At 47.2% G+C, this 21,245-nt stretch overlaps 2 protein-coding genes across 2 annotated transcripts in view; both read left to right on the plus strand.

Annotated features, from left to right (window-relative positions):
- Positions 1-21,245, plus strand: part of LOC120913297 (G-protein coupled receptor 4-like) — a 54,596-nt gene that overhangs the window by 12,247 nt on the left and 21,104 nt on the right. The window lies entirely within an intron of this gene.
- The window catches only part of LOC120913296 (G-protein coupled receptor 4-like), a 58,403-nt gene continuing 57,333 nt past the window's right edge, over positions 20,176-21,245 (plus strand). Inside the window, exon 1 of the mRNA XM_040323155.1 lies at positions 20,176-20,248. The gene's annotated coding sequence lies outside the window, so the exon portion shown is untranslated. The remainder of the gene's footprint in view (positions 20,249-21,245) is intronic.

Consider the following 21,245-nt stretch of genomic DNA (forward strand, 5'->3'; position numbering starts at 1 on the left):
GAGAGAAGGGGATTGTTGCGCGCTGGTCCCAGATGTGCCGACTACCTCAGGCTCTGTGTGTGGTGTGTGTTCTGAGGTACGTGGGTCTGAAGGGGGGGTTACCATGCTGATTGGCTTCCCCTCTGTCCAATCAGGGTATGATCGGGTCTCCGGCAGCGGGTGCCTCCTAGAGGCAATTGCACGAGATGAGGTACAGGTATGCATCTCAGGCAAGACGGGGCGCGAACAGACGGACGGACGCCGCAGCAATGGCGTCTGTCCCTTTAAGTACCCCTCCCACTGATTCGTTGCTGAGGGGGACACTCAATGTACAATGACCTGGCTGCTGCCACCCTTGGCCTGGGGTGGTAACAATGGTGGATACTCCCAGCACAGCAATGGCTAGAACAGAGGCCAAATTGCCCTTAATCATTCTGGTCTGAGCCAAATAACAGCTCAGACCCCCATTCAATTTAAAGCAGCGCCTGATCATCAGGAGCAGGGCGCTACATAATAATAATAAAAAAAATCTTTTTACAATCGCTTTAACACCTTTTTGGGAAAGATAATTTCATCGAATTTTCTGTAGAAAGAGCACATGGGACGCTATACCATCCTTTACCACTAGGTGGTGGTAGATATGTGAGATTTGTTTAAATACTGAAATTCGGACAGAAGAGAATTGGATGTCTTTGAATCTCCAAATCACAATAGTAATGCATTTCAACTAATCCGAAATACATTTTAAATGTTTGAAGCAGCCAAAATAACGTAACTATAACAAATGAGATCCTTTATTTTTATTGTAGTGAGTGTAGTGTGAATATGCCCATAAGTGATGCATACTAGCACATTATGCCATTTCCTTGCAGTTTTTTTATTAATAACTTTTTTTGTTACATGCCGCTGTTTTCTTTCGCGTTAAGTAGCCGTTTCAATTGGAAGTACTGTAGTGGCCCTCTGACACCTAATCACACATGGGTCGATTCATGTAAAATCACTGAAAACTATTGACACTAACCTTTTCGTACATACAGTAAAACCTTGGTTTGCGAGCATAATTCGTCCCAGAAACATGCTTGTAATCCATAGCACTTGTATATCAAAGCATTTTTTTACAGGGTATAAAAGAGGAAAGGCACCTCTAAGTGTAGCAATACGTTGCTAAATGTTGTACCTTCATTAAATGTAACCATATTGCTACACTTAGAGGTGCCTTTCTTCTCTTTTATACTCAGTTGTGACATGAGGCTACTCTTATATCAAGACATTGCTTGTATATCAAGGCAAAATGTATTAAAACATTTTGCTTGTCTTGCAAAACGCTCTCAAGCCAAGGTTTTACTGTAATTAGAACTACATTTTAGTGAACTTCGGTGTCAATGTAAATATGCTGTGTATGCCATTGGAGAACTGTAATTTAAAAGGAGTTTGCAGCGCCCTCTAGTGATTTTTTTTTCCTGAGTAAAACACCCATCTACCGTATTTATCGGCGTATACCGCACACTTTTTTGCCCTGAAAATCAGGGCAAAATCGTGGGTGCGCGGTATACGCCGATATCCGCTTTCCCGCGCCGAGTTTGAATACTGCGCCGACATATACCGAGCGCAGTACACTCGGGTATAGTCGGGCAGGACGTCAGGACGGGACGTCAGCGCGAGAGTTGCCGAGCCTGCCCGACAATACATGAGTGTACTGCGCTCTGTATATGTCGGCGCAGTATTCAAACTTGGCGCGGGAAACAAGCGGGGAGGACGCGAGGACGCCGCAGAAGGACGCCGGACCCGACGAGGAGGACACCCGAAGCCGCAGAAGGACGCCGGACCCGACGAGGAGGACACCCGAAGCCGCAGAAGGACGCCGGACCCGACGAGGAGGACACCCGAAGCGGCAGAAGGACGCCAGACCCGACGAGGAGGACACCCGAAGCCGCAGACGGACATCGGACCCGACGAGGCCGCCGATGGACATCGCGCAAGACACCAAACTGTAAGTACAAAAAAACTATATTTTTTCCACAGGATTCGGGGCAACTTTAGGGGTGCGCGGTATACGCGGGAGCGTGTTATACCGCGATAAATACGGCACTTTGAATTGGGTATAACTAATGCAGCCAGTTAAAGCGGTAGTAAAACCGCAGCATTTTTTTTTTTTAAATACCTAAAAGGCATAATGAGCTAGTATGCACCGCATGCATAGCTCATTATGAAATGCTTACCTTGGAACGAGGCGTGGGCAACTTGCCTGGTCCACGACGAGGGAGATGTCATCTTGCCTCGGTGTGTCTTCCGGGTAGCGCTGTGATTGGCTGGAGCGGCCAAGTCGTCACTCCCACGCGTGGGAGACTTCTTTCCGGCAAGGTCTGGCGGCTGCAGAGGATTTCCGCTGCACATGCGCCGATGCAGCCAGCGGCTCATTGCGAGGGGAATATCTCCTAAACCGTACAGGTTTAGAAGATATACTTTTTCCTACAGGTAAGCCTTATTATAGGCTTACCTGTAGGTAAAAGTGATAGTACAGAGTTTACTACCACTTTAAGTTTCTGCTACATCTATGGAAACTGTTAATTGATCATTGTATGAAAACCAAGGCTAGTTTCCTATTTACCTATGGGGTCATTTTGTCTCCCCCCTTATGTTGGACCAGACTGTGTCTTTCGCCGTTGCCTGCTATTATTAGAGATATGTGTATTTGCATTACTTTGACACTGTTTGTGATCTAAGATGCTATGGAAACCATCTATTTTTATGCTGTGGAAACTTAGTATATCCTCCTCGGATCTCTTCTGCCCTGTGACTTGTTCCACTATTTGATTGTTGTCAGCAGTCTTGGCATTATAGAATTTAGGGGTAAAGTACAGTGCCTTGAAAAAGTATTCATACCCCTTGACATTTTGTCATGTTGCAACCAAAAACGTATATGTATTTTATTGGGATTTTATAGGATTAGACCAGGGATATGCAATTGGCGAACCTCCAGCTGTTGCAGAACTACAAGTCCCATGAGGCATAGCAAGACTCCGACAAGCATGACACCCAGAGGCATGATGGGACTTGTAGTTTTTGCAACAGCTGGAGGTCCGCTAATTGCATACCCCTGTGATAGACCAACACAAAGTGGCACATAATTGTCAAGTGGAAGGAAAAGTAAAAATGGTTTTAATTTTTTTTACTTTTTTTTGTACAAATATGTGAAAAGTGTGGCATGCATTTGTATTCGGCCTCCTTTACTCTGATACCCCTAACTAAAATCGAATGAAACCAATTGCCTTCAGAAGAAACCTATGTAGTAAATGGCGTCCACCTGTTAATTTTAATCTCAGTATAAATACAGCTGTTCTGTGAAGCCTTCAGAGGTTTGTTGGAGAACATTGGTGAACAAACGGCATCATGAAGGCCAAGGAACACACCTGACCGATCAGGGATACAGTTGTGGAGAAGCAGGTTATAAAAAAAAATGCAGATCTAAAGGAGACTGTACTGTGTGATGAGTGAAAATGCTCCAAACCCGCCCCCTCCCCTCGCAAAAAAAAACGCATGTGGGAATGCGACTTCCCGCTATCTGAGTGTTTCTGTCCACTCCTGTCTATTATTGCATTTCATAAAAAAAAAAAAATGCAGCTGGGAATGGCTAGGTAGGAGGATAGATGATGCAGGGTGTGTGCTAATGAGATCAAATGGTCAACTCTTTCCTGTGTCATGACCTATAGTCTGACCAGGAAGTAAGGCAGAAGCAATAGATACGTTTGGAAACATGGATGAGGACAAGTGAAGTACCGTATTTATCGGCGTATACTGCACACTTTTTTCCCCTTAAGATAAGGGGAAAATCGTGGGTGCGCGATATACGCCGATACCCGCTTCCCGCGCTCAGTTTGAATGCCTGCGCCGACGTATACCGAGTGCAGTACACTCGGCAACATTCGGCCAGGCTCGGCTTCGCTCGTGCTCATGCATAAACGTCACAGAGCGTGAGCACGAGCGAAGCCGAGCTTGGCCGAATGTAGCCGAGTGGCGTTCAAACTGAGCGCGGGAAGTGGCGATTCGACGGGAGACAGCGTGGAAGAAGCCGGGAGGACACTACCGAAGCCGCAGACGGACGCCGGACCCGACGAGGACGCCGCGCAAGACACCAAAACTGTAAATACTAAAATGTTTTTTTTTTACAGGAATTGCGGGTCCACATTGCGCGCTATACGCCGGAGCGCGCAATACCCCGATAAATACGGTAAATGTCTGTAGATTTAATGTAAAGCTTTAATATTTTTTCAAAAAAAGTACATGAATGCTATATTGGTACATAGGGAGATGGAATTTAGAAAAAAAAGTGAACAAAGGTGAACTTATCCTTTAAGCCAGGGGTCTCCAAACTGTGGCCCGAGGGCCGGATGTGGCCCTTTGCTATACTTTACCCGGCCCTTGGGGCAGTATTGCTCCCAATGACACCAACAATGGGGCTCTATTTCTTCCACTAATAGCAATGACGGAGCACTATTCCTCCTCCTACTGCCCACCAACACTGGGGCCATGTTTATTCTCACTGATGCTCGGCCCTGGGGCATTTTCTACCCCCATTGGTCAGAATCCGGCCCCCCTGAAGTCTCAAAGGCAGTAAACTGGCCCTTTGCTTAAAAAGCATGGAGACCCCTGCTTTAAGCCCACTGGCAGAATGGAAACCTGTTCTGTTCTAGTCACGACTGTCTAAAGCTAGCAATAGATGGGTAGTTTTAGACCAGAGGTTGTCAACTTATGAGATGAAGGGGGCCTCAAACATGGCCTCCGACTAGGGTTTCCATCTTTTCTTCTTTTATTTTTTATGGGGGAACACTGTGGACTGTGGTATAAAATGGAACTCTGATGTAAGGGGGTTTCTGCTTACCAAAGCCCCTACCTACATCAGCATTCCCCATTAAATCAGGGTTCCCAAAGTTCCCCTTTACATCAGAGTCCACAGAGCACCCCTTACATCTGAGTCCCCCTTACCTTGGTGTACTCACTTGCTCAGGGGCAGGACAGAGAAGGGAGGGAGGGGGGCCTATGCACTGGGTTGTTGTGTTACTTGGTTAATGGGGAGTATAGGTGGGTGCAACCCGGGCAACAGAGGAAATCTGAGCCGCACTGGTTGAATATGGTATGCCCTGGCACGCCCTAAGTTAGGGAGGGGGTTGTAGTCCCGTCCGAATAATGTGTCCGAGTTTTAGACAGACTGAAACCTGGACACATAATTCAAAACCTGGACTGTCCGGATGAATCCCGCACACAACCCTACCACTGACATCACCAAAGGGCCGCACATAATGTTCAATATATGTAATGCTTGAGAGGACTGTCAAAGTGCAGATCTGATGGTCTGGGAATGTGGACAGAGGATACATTGTTGGCTGGGGATATGCTGCAGATGACAATACGCAACTGGGAACATGTCACTTGAATAGAGATAAATGCTATAACCCTAATCAATGTTCCCACTACAGACTGATGAGATCCAAGGGCTGCATCTCATATACCACAGGGCCGCAGGGTTTTGGACAGTTGTCACCAGAACAGGCTTCTCGATATGGAACATTTCCCATCACCCTTTGCTCCTGCGACCTCTTGAATATTTCACTTTCTGTACTTGAGACCATGGGAATGGAGACAGTTGGAGGATGACTCTTCCCAGCAGCAATTCAGACGGCAATAAAAAAACAAGTAGGCAAATATGTTCCAGGAGTTCAGATAAGGTTTGCGCAGAAGAGATGATCACATTACCAGGTGCCTTTTGTTATGACTTTAACTAAGGACCTCTTAATGACCGAAGTAAAAAAAAAATTGGGATGGAAATTTTAGGCATTCACCTGTACTTTGTTACTTTATACCAATACACCAGTGTTTCTTAATAGAGGTTCTGCCGCTATCTGGCGTTCATTACAAGCAGATAAATGGTAGATCACATCCCTATAGATCTGACTGGTTGCAGAGCAAAAAAATATTGCTGTCCTGCGCCTATCCTGGGCAGCCCACCCCTTCTGTCCATCCCAGGAGCCTGTGTGTGTGTGACATCACTTGGAGGGATGGGAGAGGAAGGCGGGCAGGAATTGACATGCGAGATATGATTGCCATCCAGCAGCTTCCCTGAACTCCTCCTGCATAAGGTAAATGGCAAACCTCTACAGATCCCAGCATCGTGCCCCTCAGCTTTTTCCTAGCCCCCCTGTACCATATAGTTCCCTCCTGGGCCCTGTACTATCCATTTCTCTCCTGGGCCCCTTGTACTGCCCCCTACCATACTGTTCTTCCCTGCCCCCTCCCCCCGTACTGTTCTTCCCTGCCCCCCCTCCCCCCGTACTGTTCTTTCCTGGGCCCCCCTATACTTTTATACTGTATATAGTACAAATTATATATGCAGTGTATGCATACCTCCCAATTTTCTGAGATGGGAATGAGGGACACTTATCAGCAAAAGTATGCAGGCATAGGACACACCCCTTGCCACGCCCCTTAAAGTAGAATTGTACAAAAAAATAAGATTGTGGTTAAACCCACAAGTGCTTTTTTTACCCCCACTATTCCTTTATATTGGCTTTTGGAATTTACAAACACAGCAGTTTAGAAATCAGATGAAAGTTTAGTGCTGGGAAACACTTTTTGATGGATAAAAAGTGCATTTTATATACATCTATATAGAACAGACCAAAATGAGGGACAAATGAGGAGAATGAGGGACAGAGGGACATTGCTCCAAATCAGGGACAGTCCCTCGAAATCAGGGACAGTTGGGAGGTATGGTGTATGTGTTTATGGAATGATTGTATAATGTATATCTATACACGTTATTTCTCACATTTTGGTCCATGAGATAAAGAAAAATGCAGAACTCAGCAATGCGCTACATAAAGAACGCAGGGCTCAGCTGTGCCCATCTAATGTAGCCTCATCAGTGCCCATCTAATGTAGCCTCATCAGGGCAGGGGATCAGAGAGTAGAGAGAAAAAAGAGCCGGCCGGATCCTCAAGCAGGCCGGCTTCACCCACAGACGGCTTTAATTTGAATTGCCGGGTGCCTGCTTTCATGCTAGTTTCCACCTCCTAGATCGGCTCCTACCTGTGATAGACGGCACATGTCCCGGCATTGGACAAGTGTGCTGTCTATCAAAGGAGCCAAACCAGGAGGCCGGACTTTGTGTAAAGGCAAGCACCCGGCGACTTAAATTTAAAGCTTTCACAGCGGGCGACGCCAGCCTGACACCCCCCAGTTTGTGGCACCCAGGGTGGACAGCCCCCTGCTGGAATGTCACTGGTTTAGTCTCCCACCCTTTCCCTCAGCACCCGCCCAGGAACCGCCCTGCACCTAGCGCCACCCCTGCCATCTGAGGACAAAACCAGACTGGCTCCGGGGACAGTGTCCTCAGTCCGGGGGCTGTCCCTGGAAACTGGGAACATCTGATCACTCTACTATAGTTACCTCCTAGCCCCCTGTACTATACAGTTACCTCCTGTTCCCCCATGGCCTCCCTGTACTATACAGTTACCTCCTGTCCCCCCCCCCTTCACCCTGTACTGTTCCTTCATGGCCTCCCTGTACTATACAGTTACCTCCTGTCCCCCCCCCCCCCCCTTCACCCTGTACTGTTCCCCCATGGCCTCACTGTACTATACAGTTACCTCCTGTTCTCCCATGGCCTCCCTGTACTATACAGTTACCTCCTGCCCCCCACCCTGTACTGTTCCCCCATGGCCTCCCTGTACTATACAGTTACCTCCTGCCCCCCACCCTGTACTGTTCCCCCATGGCCTCCCTGTACTATACAGTTACCTCCTGTTCCCCCATGGCCTCCCTGTACTATACAGTTACCTCCTGGGCCCTCCTGTACTGTTCCCCCATGGCCTCCTCTGTACTATATAGTTTCCTCCTGACCCCCCTGTACAGTACTGTGCACCCCCCCCTAAACTGTTATCCTCCTGGGTCCCCTCCTCTGTACACTGCTTATTTCCGATTTGACCCAGAGTTGAGCAACTGTGCAAAAAAAGCAAGCACACCTTTAACATAAGGAGGTACGTTTTTAATCTTTATTCTATTGTTTAATGCTATTTCTAAGAATAATTGTTGTTCTATCTACAGCTCGCTGATCACACCGCTTTTCCGTACTCTGTAGATATGAAAATAATTTTAGGGGTTCCCCCGAGATCTCATACTTTTTCCAGGGGTTCCTTAATGGTAAAAAGGTTGAGAAACACTTCTATACTCCACGTGAAATGGTCTTTTATGGTTGATGGTCCCTTTCAGAAGAAATCTGCTGTCAATAAAGAGATGCATTAATAAATGGCTTTATTGCAGCTCGAAATACGTGAGGGTTGTGTGAATTTAATTACCGTCACCACTCAAAGCCTGGAGACGAGATGGTAGACATCGGCATTGTTTGTTTTATGCTCTGTTGTGGAATACACTGGTACCATATAAAGACTAAAAACAATAATAGGACTCGGTAGGGATCTGTGACTTACAGCAACTTCCTGCATTGTGCCAGTATTGAAGGCAGTTGTGAAGCGAATAAATGTGTTAAGTGGCAGGCCTGGCTGTATACATGAAACAATAGCAGGTAATCTTTCTCCGCAGGCTCGTATTGTTTCAGCAGGAAGGAGTTGATCTGTAGGACAGGTATCTAGCCCACACTTCAATTAGTATATAGACCACATTATTCCTGAATCTAGAAGAAAGGCTTCCTTGATGGGGTGTTGTGTACACATGGACCCAGTACACAAAGAAAATGAGCCAGAAATATTATCACACAATCTATCCTTGCCACATTTTACAATGTTTAATACACAACTGATGCGATTTCTGCAAAAGGTCCTGAAAATATTTTCAGTTTTTTTAATGAGCATTTTATTTGTACTATTTTACTGGGCACCTAAACCCCCTTCGTGCCCAGACCAATTTTCAGCTTTCAGCTCTGACGCATTTTGAATGACAATTGCGCGGTCATACAACCCTGTACCCAAATTATATTTTTATAATTTTTTTCCCACAAAGAGAGCTTTCTTTTGGTGGTATTTGATCATCTCTGTGAAAAATATACTACAGCGCTAATTAAATAATCAATTCCACGTGCACCTAAATAAAAAACCAAATAATATAGCTGCTATCTTGAGTGATACCAAATCCAAACAGTGAAACATATAAAATATAGATGCGCTAATATTAACTTAAAAGGTGATAAAACGTACAAAGAAAACTAATCAGGGAGAACACTCCATAAACTGTGAATTACTAATATGTCCTTAATTAGTGCACAGTGATTAGCAGGATTCCATGCAGGGAAAAAAATCACTCTCTTCAATCTGAATGCTAATCCAGCCCTCCACCGCTGTGATCAGATGATACAGGCACTCACAGACAGGGATTGCATGAAAGAAAAGAGAAAAAAACTCTCATTGCGCAATATTCGATGACAGATCAAAAAAAATGTAATCGGAGCATTGACATATGCACTCGCGAATCCCCGCTTTCAGTAAAGCATGAAAACGCCACTCAGTATGCTGTTTCCTCAGCTCGATCCGATGCACTCGGATTCGATCGCAGGCTCCTCCCTACGCGTTACGTCACAGGCACGCGACTTACTCATGGGTTCCTACCAGATCATCTCTGCAATTTTTTAATTTTTTGCGCTATAAACATAAAAAGACAGAAAATTTTGGAAAAAAAACACAATTTTTTACTTTTTGTTATAATAATATGCCAATTTTTTTTTTTTTTTAAATAAAAATTTCCCTCGGTTTAGACCGATACGTATTCTTCTACGTATTTTTTTTTTTTTTAAATCGCAATAAGCGTATATTGATTGTTTTGCGCAAAAGTTATAGCGCCTACAAAATAGGGGATAGATTTATGATTTTTTTTTTTTTCAGGCCTGCGATATTGCGGCGGACGTATCGGACACTTTTGACACAATTTTGGGACCATTCACATTTATACAGCGATCAGTGCTTTAAAAATGCACTAATTACTGTATAAATGTGACTGGAAGTGAAGGGGTTAACACTAGGGGGTGAGTAAGGGGTTAAATGTGTATCCTGGGTGTGTTCTAACTGTGTGGGGGGAGGGGACTGACTGGGGGAGGTGACCGATGCTGTGTCCCTATGTACAAGGGACACAGATCGGTCTCCTCTCTCCCTGACAGGACGTGGAGCTCTGTGTTTACACACAGAGCTCCACGTCCCTGCTGTCACCGCCGATCGCGGGTACCTGGCGGGCATCGCGGCCGCCAGGTACACGCATCGGCTTCCCAGCGATGCGCCGGGCACAGTGTTTCCCCGCTGCGCGCCCCAAGCGGCGCGCACGGAGAATGTAAACAAGAGGACGTCCAAAGACATCCGCTCGGCACTTGAGAGACGCTCTGTGGACGTCTTTCCTCTATAGCGTGGATCTCAAGTGGTTAAAGTGTTACGCTGACCATAGGTATTAGATGATCAGGTCCCAACCCCAGCTGTGTTCAGGAACATTCAAAAACGGCTGATTTTATTGGGAAAGGTTTGGCATTGTCAGATCATTCAGGCAACTCCACCTGTCTTCTAGAAGCTGGGATCACTTTTTGGGACGAAAAAACGCAAACAAGAGGTGCTGGGACATTGAATTCTATGCATGAAGGTGAAAAAACATCCGAGTATTAGCGCCCCCCCCCGTTTACTTACCTGACCCCTCGAAAGTCCTGCGCCATGAACGCGCTGGCTTCTCGGTCCTATTCATTGGTTGATTGATGGCACCGCAGCCATTGGCTCCCGCTGCTGTCAATCAGCGGGGTGGGGCCGAGTGATAAGTCAGCCGCTATACAGCGGCTGTATCATGGGAGCAAGCCCGCAAGCTAACCCCCTTGGGAGAACGCTTCCCATGAAGGGGGTTAGCTGATGCGGGAAGGGGCCGAGACAGCTCCCGAGGGACCCCAGAAGACCAGGATCGTGGCACTCTGTGCAAAACGAGCTGCACAGTGGAGGTAAGTGTAGCGCCCCCTTACTTTTAGTATGGGCGCTACGCTAAAGTTAGTGGGGAATGGGAGAGTTATTTTGCTCCCATTCGCAATTTGCTAAATTGGGGCTGCTGTCCTTTCAGAACTGTCCTGTGGGCCAGTCTGCGTTCCAGGGGTGTGATCCCACCCCTGGGCGACAGTTGGCGCTAGAGGGGTTCTGCCAGAGCCACTTTTCCCCGGCAGCCAATTAGGAGTTTTTCCCTGGCTGGGCATGCTGGGAGGGGTATATCTGTGACAGACTTCTTCTTCGCGGGGTCCCGGTTCCAGGTGCGGCATCCACCTTCGGGGTGCGTGCATCCATGGACCCCGCCGGCGGGGCCCACCTGGCCAAATTTGCAGGCTACACAGAACCTCATCCGGAGGAAAAAGGGGACTCCAGTGACTTACTGGGTCCCCAGTTCTATTGAGAGGATCCCAGGCTGGGTGCCGTTCGATTGGGGGGTCAGCTTGAGGAGAACCCGGAGGCAGGTTGTCCAACAGGGCTTGAACGAACCAATCAGGGATCTGGTGACCGGAATGCTGACAGGTACGCTTTGCTGTCATCCGGTGACCTATGCTAAAACCTACTGGGAGGATTCGCTCCAATCATCCATCTAGTTCGCTTAAAGTAATAGGCCTGTGGCAGAGGCCCTAGAGCCAGGCCTGTGAGAGAGACCTGTTCCTCCCAGCAATCTAAAGTGACACCTCGGCTGCCAGGCTTGTGAGAGGGGTCTGTCCGGGGGCACTTCACCCACCTACTGGCTAGAGTGGCGACGAATCACAACCTGATACTACTGAGAGCAGGATTGCTCGGTTCATATCCAGGCCTGATACTGCAAGGTTCTCTCATTTTTCTTCATCAACCTTTTCTTCCTATTTGATGTTGGCCTGGAAATTAAAGCATTGAAAAACCCTTTATTCACTGTCTGGACCTTCGCTCACTATCCTGCTTCTCCAACTGCACCCCTAGACCACATCAAGGTAACTTAATACGCCGATCCCAACAACAAATCAGCGGCTCCTGCGGGGATAGCGCTACATAAGTATGACATGTTTGTTAATTTTTTTAAACCGGAACCTTTTAGTGTCCCTTTAAACTTGGGCAGTCCATACATTATACAATTTTATTTTTTTCAACCACAGGTTGAAGGAAAGAAAATTGCTATATTGTTCCATCAACAGTTAATGGGGAATTCCTGCCCACAGTGCTATTGTGTTCTGCCGGCAAGTAGCATTTCCCACCATCATAATATGGCCATAGCCGCTGGCAGTGATTGGGCAAAGAGACTCCACAGGCTGGTTGTACTGGGGTCAATCGATGGTCCAAATTCAAAACCAGCCTGCCTATAGACAAATCAAAATTAAGGAACAGGCCGAATTTCTATCTGTCTATGGCCAGCTTTTGTTCCTATAGGGTAGTGGCAGGAAAAAAATTATCCAGAGAGCTCACTAAGGTTAGGCTGCTGCAACAGACAGGGCTACCCTCCGGTGGGTACCCAGCCGTTTACTAGAAGAAAAACATGTACCAGTTTAAGGAGAGCCAGACCAAATGGTAGGAGAGTCCAAATTGGTTCATTAGCTTGCACTGAAAGACGGAAAGACAGTCAATGGGCTTGACTTACTAAAATGAGAAGGTGCAAAATCTGGTGCAGCTGTGCATGGTAGCCAATCGGCTTCTAACTTCAGCTTGTTCAATTAGGCTTTGACCAAAAAACCTGGAAGCTGATTGGTTTCCATGCAGAGTTTGCACTCTCCAGTTTTAGTAAATCAATCCCAATGTGTTTTGGGTGCCAGATCCCCACACACACACACACTTTAGCAGCGCTTCAGTTAAAGCAGTGTTTCTCAATTCCAGTCCTCAGGCCCCCCCAACAGGTCAGGTTTTCAGGATTTCCCTCAGATGAAAAGGCTGTGGTGATTACTAAGGCAGTGAAACTGATCAAATCACCTGTGCAAAATAATGGAAATCCTGAAAACCTGACCTGTTGGGGGGGCCTGGGGCCTGGAATTGAGAAACACTGAGTTAAAGTGAGAAATGTAAATGGGCTCCAAACAGCTTTCCTGTGTAAATGTATGTAAGGAAGTTATTTACTAGCCTGCAGCATCTTCACACACTGCTCATGCAGATGCTGCTGTCCTAACCTTTTTTATAGATTTACTCAGGAAAGCCCTATTTTGGCTAAGATCAAGTGTAGTATCTGTTCTTATCAGTTGCCAATAGGTGGTGCTAAGCTGACTGTCCCCAGTACCTGGGCAGAGGGAAAGGGATGGCAGTTGGCGGACACTAAGCCTGTTGGCGTGGAGGATAAAGCCTTCTGATCGGGACAGAGAGGCATGAGGTCGAAGCCAGGAGGCCGGGTCCCTGGCCTTTGGTGGTAGTTTTTCGGGAGAGAACCCTTGCTCCTCCTTTTACCGGGAGGGGCGGGTAGTATTTTTCCGAATGTGATTAGGTGGGAGAGTTAGGGGTTGTGGGTAGTAGCCTGCTTAGGTGGGCTCTCTCCTACCTTCCTGGCTGGGAAGGGTGCTGCCGATCCCGACCGGGGGCTAGGGACCGTTGAAAAGCCGGTGGAGATAGTGCCCCTGGAGTGGCAGTCCAGGGGTGCCATACATTGCACGAGTGTAGTGGGGCACTCATCGTGTGGCACTTTAGGTCACTGATCTCCACATATTTAAATAGCACCGGTACCTAAAGTAACCAGGCGCTACAAAGGCATCCCCCCAAAAAAAAATATATATATACCACCAGCCACCACTGATTTGGGTAACTAGGAAAAATTGAAGCGCCCAGCACAGTATTACAAACCAAAACGCCTGAAGTGTTTTAGGGTGGTAAGGTTGCACTTACATGAAGCACCGCCAATCTGAAACAGAGTGGCGGCCAGGACCTGAGGCATTGTATAATAATAAACCTCTACAGCTGTTTCGCACACGTGGATTATCAGGAGTATAAAAAGTCACACTTTGTTATTAGACAGCAACTATATCTGGTGAGTGTGTTGTTCTGACATTGGTAGAGGTCACACTGGGTGATAGAATCATATCGCTTGATATTTCTTTATATGAACTATTCTGTTTGTGTTTTGATTCTTTTGTATATTTTCAATGTTGGACTCCCTATCATAACACTTCAGGTGTTTTTTTTTTTTTTTTTTGATGTTGTGCCGCAACGCACAATTTTTCTTTGTTATTGTTATCACAGTGTTTTGTATATCTACACTAATTGCTAGCAGCTTTATACCATTAAGCGCTGACACTATTTTTTTATATATTTACATGCTTACTTAGGCCAGTGATTGGGAAATATTTTGAAGATTGGTACTCTTTGTAGTTAAATAGTTTTGGCTTTTCTTTCGCAATACCCTATTTTTCTGTGCTTTCCATCCCCTTTATTTTATTTTCCTGATCTAATATTGTAATGGATCTTGCTGAGACAAGGATCAAACGTGGCAGAAGCCATTTTTAGGGTTGCTGTAGGCAGCACAAATGTGGAAGCATTGATTAATTTAGTTGCTTAAAGCGGAGGTTCACCCTTTAAAACATTTTTTGACATCACACAAAGTCGCGCCATCCTACCGACCCGACACAATGCCGGTGTTTTTTTTTTTTTTTTTTGTCAGCACATACCTCTTAATACCGATTTTTTCACCTCACGGCGATCCCAAGCACTGCCTGTGATTGACAGGCTTCCGAACGGCGCATACTGCGCGTCACAGGTTGCCGACAGAACCCGAACGTCGGTGCGCAGGCGCCGTATAGAGCCGCACCGACGTTCGGGTTTTTTCGGCAACCTGTGATGTGCAGTATGCGCCGTTCGGAAGCCTGTCAATCACAGGCAGTGCTGGGGAACGCCCACTCCCGCGGGATTGCCGTGAGGTGAAAATCGGGATTAAGAGGTATGTGCTGAGAAAAAAAAAAAAACACTGGCATTGTGTCGGTAGGATGGCGCGACTTTGTGTGATGTCAAAAAATGTTTTAAAGGGTGAACCTTCGCTTTAAGAAGTTCAGTCTAATGCCGCGTACACACGGTCAGAATTTCCGATGGAAAAAGTCCGATGGGAGCTTTTCATTGGATGTTTCGACCGTGTGTATGCTACTTCGGACTTTTTTTTGTCAGAATTTCCGACGGACTTGGATATAGAGCAGGTTCTATCGGTAAATCTGATCATCTGTATGAAATTCCGACGCACTAAAAACCACACGTGTTCGAAATCAAGTTGACGCATGCTCTGAAGCATTGAACTTAATTTTTCTCGGCTCGTCATAGTGTTGTCACCGTGTTCTTGACGGTCGGAATTTGGTGTGACCGTGTGAATGCAAGACAGCTTGAGCGGAATTCCGTCTGAGTTTATTCCGACTGAAAAAACGGTTGTGTACAGGGCATGACGGTCATCTCTACTGTAATGTGTCCCCAACTCCTAACAGTCTCCTGAAGCATGTCTCCAGAGAGAGAGATATAATTTTACCCTGGTACAAATCATTAGTAAGACCTCATCTAGAATATGCAGTTCAGTTTTGGGTCCCAGTTCTCAAAAAGGATATCGGAGAACTGGAGAAAGTGCAGAGAAGGGCAACCAAACTGATAAGAGGCATGGAGGAGCTCAGCTATGAGGAAAGATTAGAGGAACTGCATTTATTCACTCTTGAGAAGAGGAGAATAAGAGGGGATATGATCAACATGTACAAATATATAAGGGGTCCATATAGTGAACTTGGTGTTGAGTTATTCACTTTAGGGTCAACACTGAGGACAAGGGGGCACTCTTTACGTCTAGAGGAAAAGAGATTTCATCTCCAAATACGGAAAGGTTTCTTCACAGTAAGAGCTGTGAAAATGTGGAACAGACTCCCTCCAGACGTGGTTCTGGCCAGCTCAGTAGATTGCTTTAAGAAAGGCCTGGATACTTTCCTAAATGTACAGAATATAACTGAGTACTAACATTTATAGGTAAAGTTGATCCGGGGTAAATCCAATTGCCTCTCGGGGGATCAGGAAGGAATTTTTTTCCCCTGCTGTAGCAAATTGGATCATGCTCTGCTGGGGTTTTTTGCCTTCCTCTGGATCAACTGTGGGTATGGAGTTGGGTGTATGGGATATATTTATATTGTTTGTTTATTTTTTTGTGGTTGAACTGGATGGACTTGTGTCTTTTTTTCAACCTGACTAACTATGTAACCAACGATGGGGCACTATTCCTCCCACCGACGCCTATTCGATAAGCACCGGAACAACTACAACATACAGGGTTATACAATGTAATGCTAACATACAAGTCCAACCTATGTGTGTGATTTTATCTTTTTTCAACAAGTCCAACCTATGTGTGTAATTATAGGTCAGTATTACATTGTATAACCCTGTATGTTGTGGTCGTTCAGGTGCTTATCGAATAGGTGTCGGTGGAAGGAATGGTGCCCCATCGTTGGTGTCAGTGGAAGACATAGTGCCCCATTCGTGTCGGTGGAAGGAATAGTGGGCCACAGTTTGGAGACTTCTGCCCTAGACAATGAATGAGAATAGAATTTTGCACTAATATTAGTCCGACACGGCGGCATACACATGGGTCGAATGTCGGCCTTTTCTTTTTTCTTTTTCTTTTTTTTTTACTGCCCGATGTCTCCCAACATTCGGCCTGTGTGTACTGGCCTTAAGCAATACTTTAGACCAGGGTTTCTAAACAAGGTTTCCTCGAGAGGTTGCTTGGGGTTCCTTGAGCAATGAGCAACTTCTGCTTCTCAGATAAGTTACCACTGACCTTTTTTAGCTTATCTGTAGGGGTTATTCTTCAGAGTGACGATGCGTGTACGGAGCCTTCTTACCAGTGACCATCATACTAATGTGCAGGGCTGGACTGGGACAAAAATTTGGCCCTGGACTTTATCCAGACTGGCCCACTTTGACAGTTCTCTCCCATGGCAACCGGACAACTCCCGCACCCCCCCCCCCCAACCAAGCCCCCTCTCCACCTTCACTAGCCACTAGCCGTTCTTCTTTATTATAGAACAAGGGCTTGTACTGGTACTCTTATCGTCGGTACCAGTGGGGAAGCTAGACATTATTTCACCCGGGGCAAAGAATCAGTTTGGTGCCCCCCCCCTAATGGGACAAGATTAGGCAGAAGTGAGAAACTCCCAGGCCATAGCTGTTGAGTCAGCTGTCTGGTCCCTCCCCCCCTGCTCCTCTGGTCCTCCCCCTGCTTTTTTGTTCTCCCCAGGTGAGCGCTGCGGGAAGGGAGAGGAGGTGAGTGCTGCGGGAAGGAGGAGCGGAGGGGGGCGGTCGTCCGCTGTCACTGAAGCCGGCCCACTGAGCCATCGGCCCACTGGGAAACTCCCTGTAGTCCCAATGGCCAGTCCATCCCTGCTAATGTATCATGAGATGTAGATCTGGTAAATTTTAGCAGGTCTTCCTTGAGACTGGAAAGTTATTTTAAGGACTCCTCTTTGTTGAAAAGGTTGCGAGAGGCTGCTTTAGACTTTTTATATTTCTATACCTGATGCTTCGCTTCTGCCTTCCGTGTAGTGTCTGTGTTTTTGCCTCAAAGCCTTTGTGCTCTCCCATGCAGTGGTGCAGGAAATGCTTGAGGGAAGCATTACGAAGAACAAGGATTTAAGCATCTAAGTGGACAGTGCCTTCAGCTCAAATATATTTCAGTGTGAGTTAAAGTAGAACAAAGGACTAGCCTACAGTTCAGTGTGACTTAACGCTGAACAAAATACTAGCCTACAGAAACTTCAAAGGGGATGATCCTCCTGCCTTCTAGTGAGATCCACCCAAGTGCCAGCCAGGAACTTCAAAGATTTTTTTTTTTTTTTGGAAAGGAGAAGAGAATTTGATAAACTCTCCTGAGTAGATCGTTTTTCAGGGAACGCTTATAAGCCAATATATTGAAGAGATCGCTAGAACAGGGAACTGCATCCAGAGAATGTGTGCAACAGCTTGTAAAGGAATTGTATACATAGAATAACATACAATACCTGGAAGAATGTGCATACGCCATGCACGCAGTGCCCTAACTGGGATTTGCGCTGTAAGGCAGAGGGGCATTAAAGAGGAAGTGGGGTCAAAGCTTATTTGGCCCTGCTTCTCCTGCACCTCTGCACTCCTGTGACCCGTATTCAGCTAACAGCGGGCTAAAGTCTGCTGACGTCACTGAGCCAGTCCAGGCTCTGGATGGATCCCGACTTTAATGTTGAGATCCACCTAGATGCCTGGATAGCAGCTGGCTCAGCCTCTTGGTAAGCCACTGAGAGCCTGAGCTAGCCATTCCCATCCCCTCCACACTCTGGTGTTCCAGTGAGTGCTGGAGGGGCAGAGAAGAGGGCTGGTGACTGACCGTCACTGGCTCACTGAAGACCAAGAACTGAGTTATCAGCAGTCTTTGAGCGCTCAGTTCTTGGTCTTAGAGGTGGCAGGGGACCGATGCAGCGTCGGACCTAGGTGGATGCAAGAACTGTATCCACCTAGGTGAGTATTTATTTTATGTTTTTAACTACTGTGCTGCCTGGATTAGCCTGGGGTTCTCCAGAACGGCATTTAAAAAACGTAAACGTTATTTGACAATCGGAAACCTGAACCTGGGACAAAGCACACAACCACCTTGATAAAGTTAATTTCTCATGAGAAGCTCCCCTTCACATCTGAAGTTCCCCCATCACCTCAATGCCATCCCTTCACATCAGAGGTTCCCTCATCACCTCGATGCCATCCCTTCACGTCAGAAGTTCCCCCATCACCTCAATGCCATCCCTTCACATCAGAGGTTCCCTCATCACCTCAATGCCATCCCTTCACATCAGAGGTTCCCTCATCACCTCGATGCCATCCCTTCACATCAGAGGTTCCCTCATCACCTCGATGCCATCCCTTCACATCAGAGGTTCCTCCATCACCTCAATGCCATCCCTTTACATCAGAGGTTCCCTCATCACCATCTCTTTACATCAGAGGTTCCCTCATCACCTCCATGCCATCCCTTTACATCAGAGGTTCCCTCATCACCTCCATGCCATCCCTTCACATCAGAGGTTCCTCCATCACCTCAATGCCATCCCTTTACATCAGAGGTTCCCTCATCACCTCAATGCCGACCCTTCACATCAGAGGTTCTCTCATCGCCTCAATGCCATCCCTTCACATCAGAGGTTCCCTCATCACCTCAATGCCATCCCTTCACATCAGAGGTTCCCTCATCACCATCTCTTTACATCAGAGGTTCCCTCATCACCTCCATGCCATCCCTTTACATCAGAGGTTCCCTCATCACCTCCATGCCATCCCTTCACATCAGAGGTTCCCTCATCACCTCAATGCCATCCCTTCACATCAGAGTCCCGCTTTCATGTGCGTGGACATCTTGTACTGTACATCAGGGGCCCCCATCACCACAAGCTCCACTTATCAAAGTCAGAGGCTCCTCTATACATGAGAGCTCTCTCATCACAGTAGAGTTCTCCAATCACCACAAAGTTCCCTTCCATCACAGAGTCCTCCCATCCATCTCTGGTCCGGGGCAAACTGGGTCTCGTGGTCACGGCACCCTGGTTGAGAAACGCTGCTCCAGAAAATGTAAGGCTGCCAAAGATGATATTCAATATCTGGATGCCATAGTCGAATGCATATAATACTATTGTAAAAAGAAGAAAAATTATTTGAGGCAATGTAGACATCTTTTCGCCTAAGCTAGTCCTTTACTGTCAGGGCCATGCTGGCCACTCATGCTGTTGTCTGATTCTTTTATGGATTTTTCTTTCTTCCTTCCTTTTTTTTTTTTTTTATGTTGTCACTTTGTGATGTGTTTTAAAAATGTATTAAAATAAATAAAAAATAAAATAAGAGATGATATTCAAAGTCTATTAAGATTGGAAATTTTAAACCAGTAGACTTCGCTTCCATGCTCCCCATCCTCCGAACTCGTTCAACCGCGCCGTTGCTTTCTTCCGTTCACATAACGATATATCGCCTTTGCGTACGATGATTAGGACTGTACTACAAACTGATACAAATCACTTTATTCCTTTAAAGAGATTAGACGGCGTGATACAGTTTTCATACAATAGAGTAGAAACCTGGAGCTAAAGAATGAGATTAAATTTCCACGCGTTAACGAATTCAGACACAAGATAACATAGTCCCTGCGAAGGAGGGGTTTGTACAACATGCTACACAATCTGTCCTTCTGCCCCCCTATGGTGACTGTGGGAAAGTGGGATGAGTCTGACACATAAAGTACTGAGCGGAGTGTTGTCACTGCAGAGCTGTGTGTGAGAGAGCCAGAGGAGGAACTCAATCAGGTAAGATGAAGCTCTGTACATGTGTGTGCATGCCCGTCATCTGTGTGCTTCTTTGTGTTTTCATGTCTGCCAACAGCAAACATTAGGAGCATGTAGAATATTTCCTAGAAAGTTCTGCAAAGCTGTGCATGCTTTTTATTAGGTTAGTAGTGTAAGTCAGTCTGCCAGTATATATGCTATGGCATGTCTTGATCTGTTCCTGTAACTGCTTATCAATGACCCTTTCAGGGTGGGGGGGGGGGGGGGGGCATAGTTGCCTGCTCAGACTTGTACATTTTGGAATTCGTCCCTGTAAATGCTTACATGAAATGTCCCTGGTATTTTAGTTTGGTTAATTGCAAAGTGTCGTTTGCAAACCAGATACATGAGAGCACCCGTCCACCGCACAGTCCCCCCCCCCCCGTCCACCGCACAGTCCCCCCCCCCCTTCCATCCACCACACAGTCCCCCCCCCCCTGTCCACCACACAGTCCCCCCCCCCCCCCCCCTGTCCACTGCACAGTTCCCCCCCGGTCCACCGCACAGTCCCCCCCCACTCCCGTCCACCGCACAGTCTCAAACGCACAGTCCCCCCCCCTCTCGTCCACTGCACTGTCCCCCCCCCTCCTGTCCACCGCACAGTCCCCCCCCTCCTGTCCACCGCACAGTCCCCCCCCCCCCCTCCTGTCCACCGCACAGTCCCCCCCCCCTCCTGTCCACCGCACAGCCCCCCCCCCTCCTGTCCACCGCACAGTTCCCCCACCACCCTCCTGTCCACTGCACAGTCCCCCCCCCTCCTGTCCACTGCACAGTCCCCCCCCCTCCTGTCCACTGCACAGTCCCCCCCCTCCTGTCCACTGCACAGTCCCCCCCCTCCTGTCCACTGCACAGTCCCTCCCTCCTGTCCACCGCACAGTCCCCCCCTCCTGTCCACCGCACAGTCCCCCCCTCCTGTCCACCGCACAGTCCCCCCCTCCTGTCCACCGCACAGCCCCCCCCTCCTGTCCACCGCACAGTC

The sequence above is a fragment of the Rana temporaria genome, chromosome 9 (genome assembly GCF_905171775.1).
Source record: "Rana temporaria chromosome 9, aRanTem1.1, whole genome shotgun sequence".
In the NCBI taxonomy this organism is placed as follows: domain Eukaryota; kingdom Metazoa; phylum Chordata; class Amphibia; order Anura; family Ranidae; genus Rana; species Rana temporaria.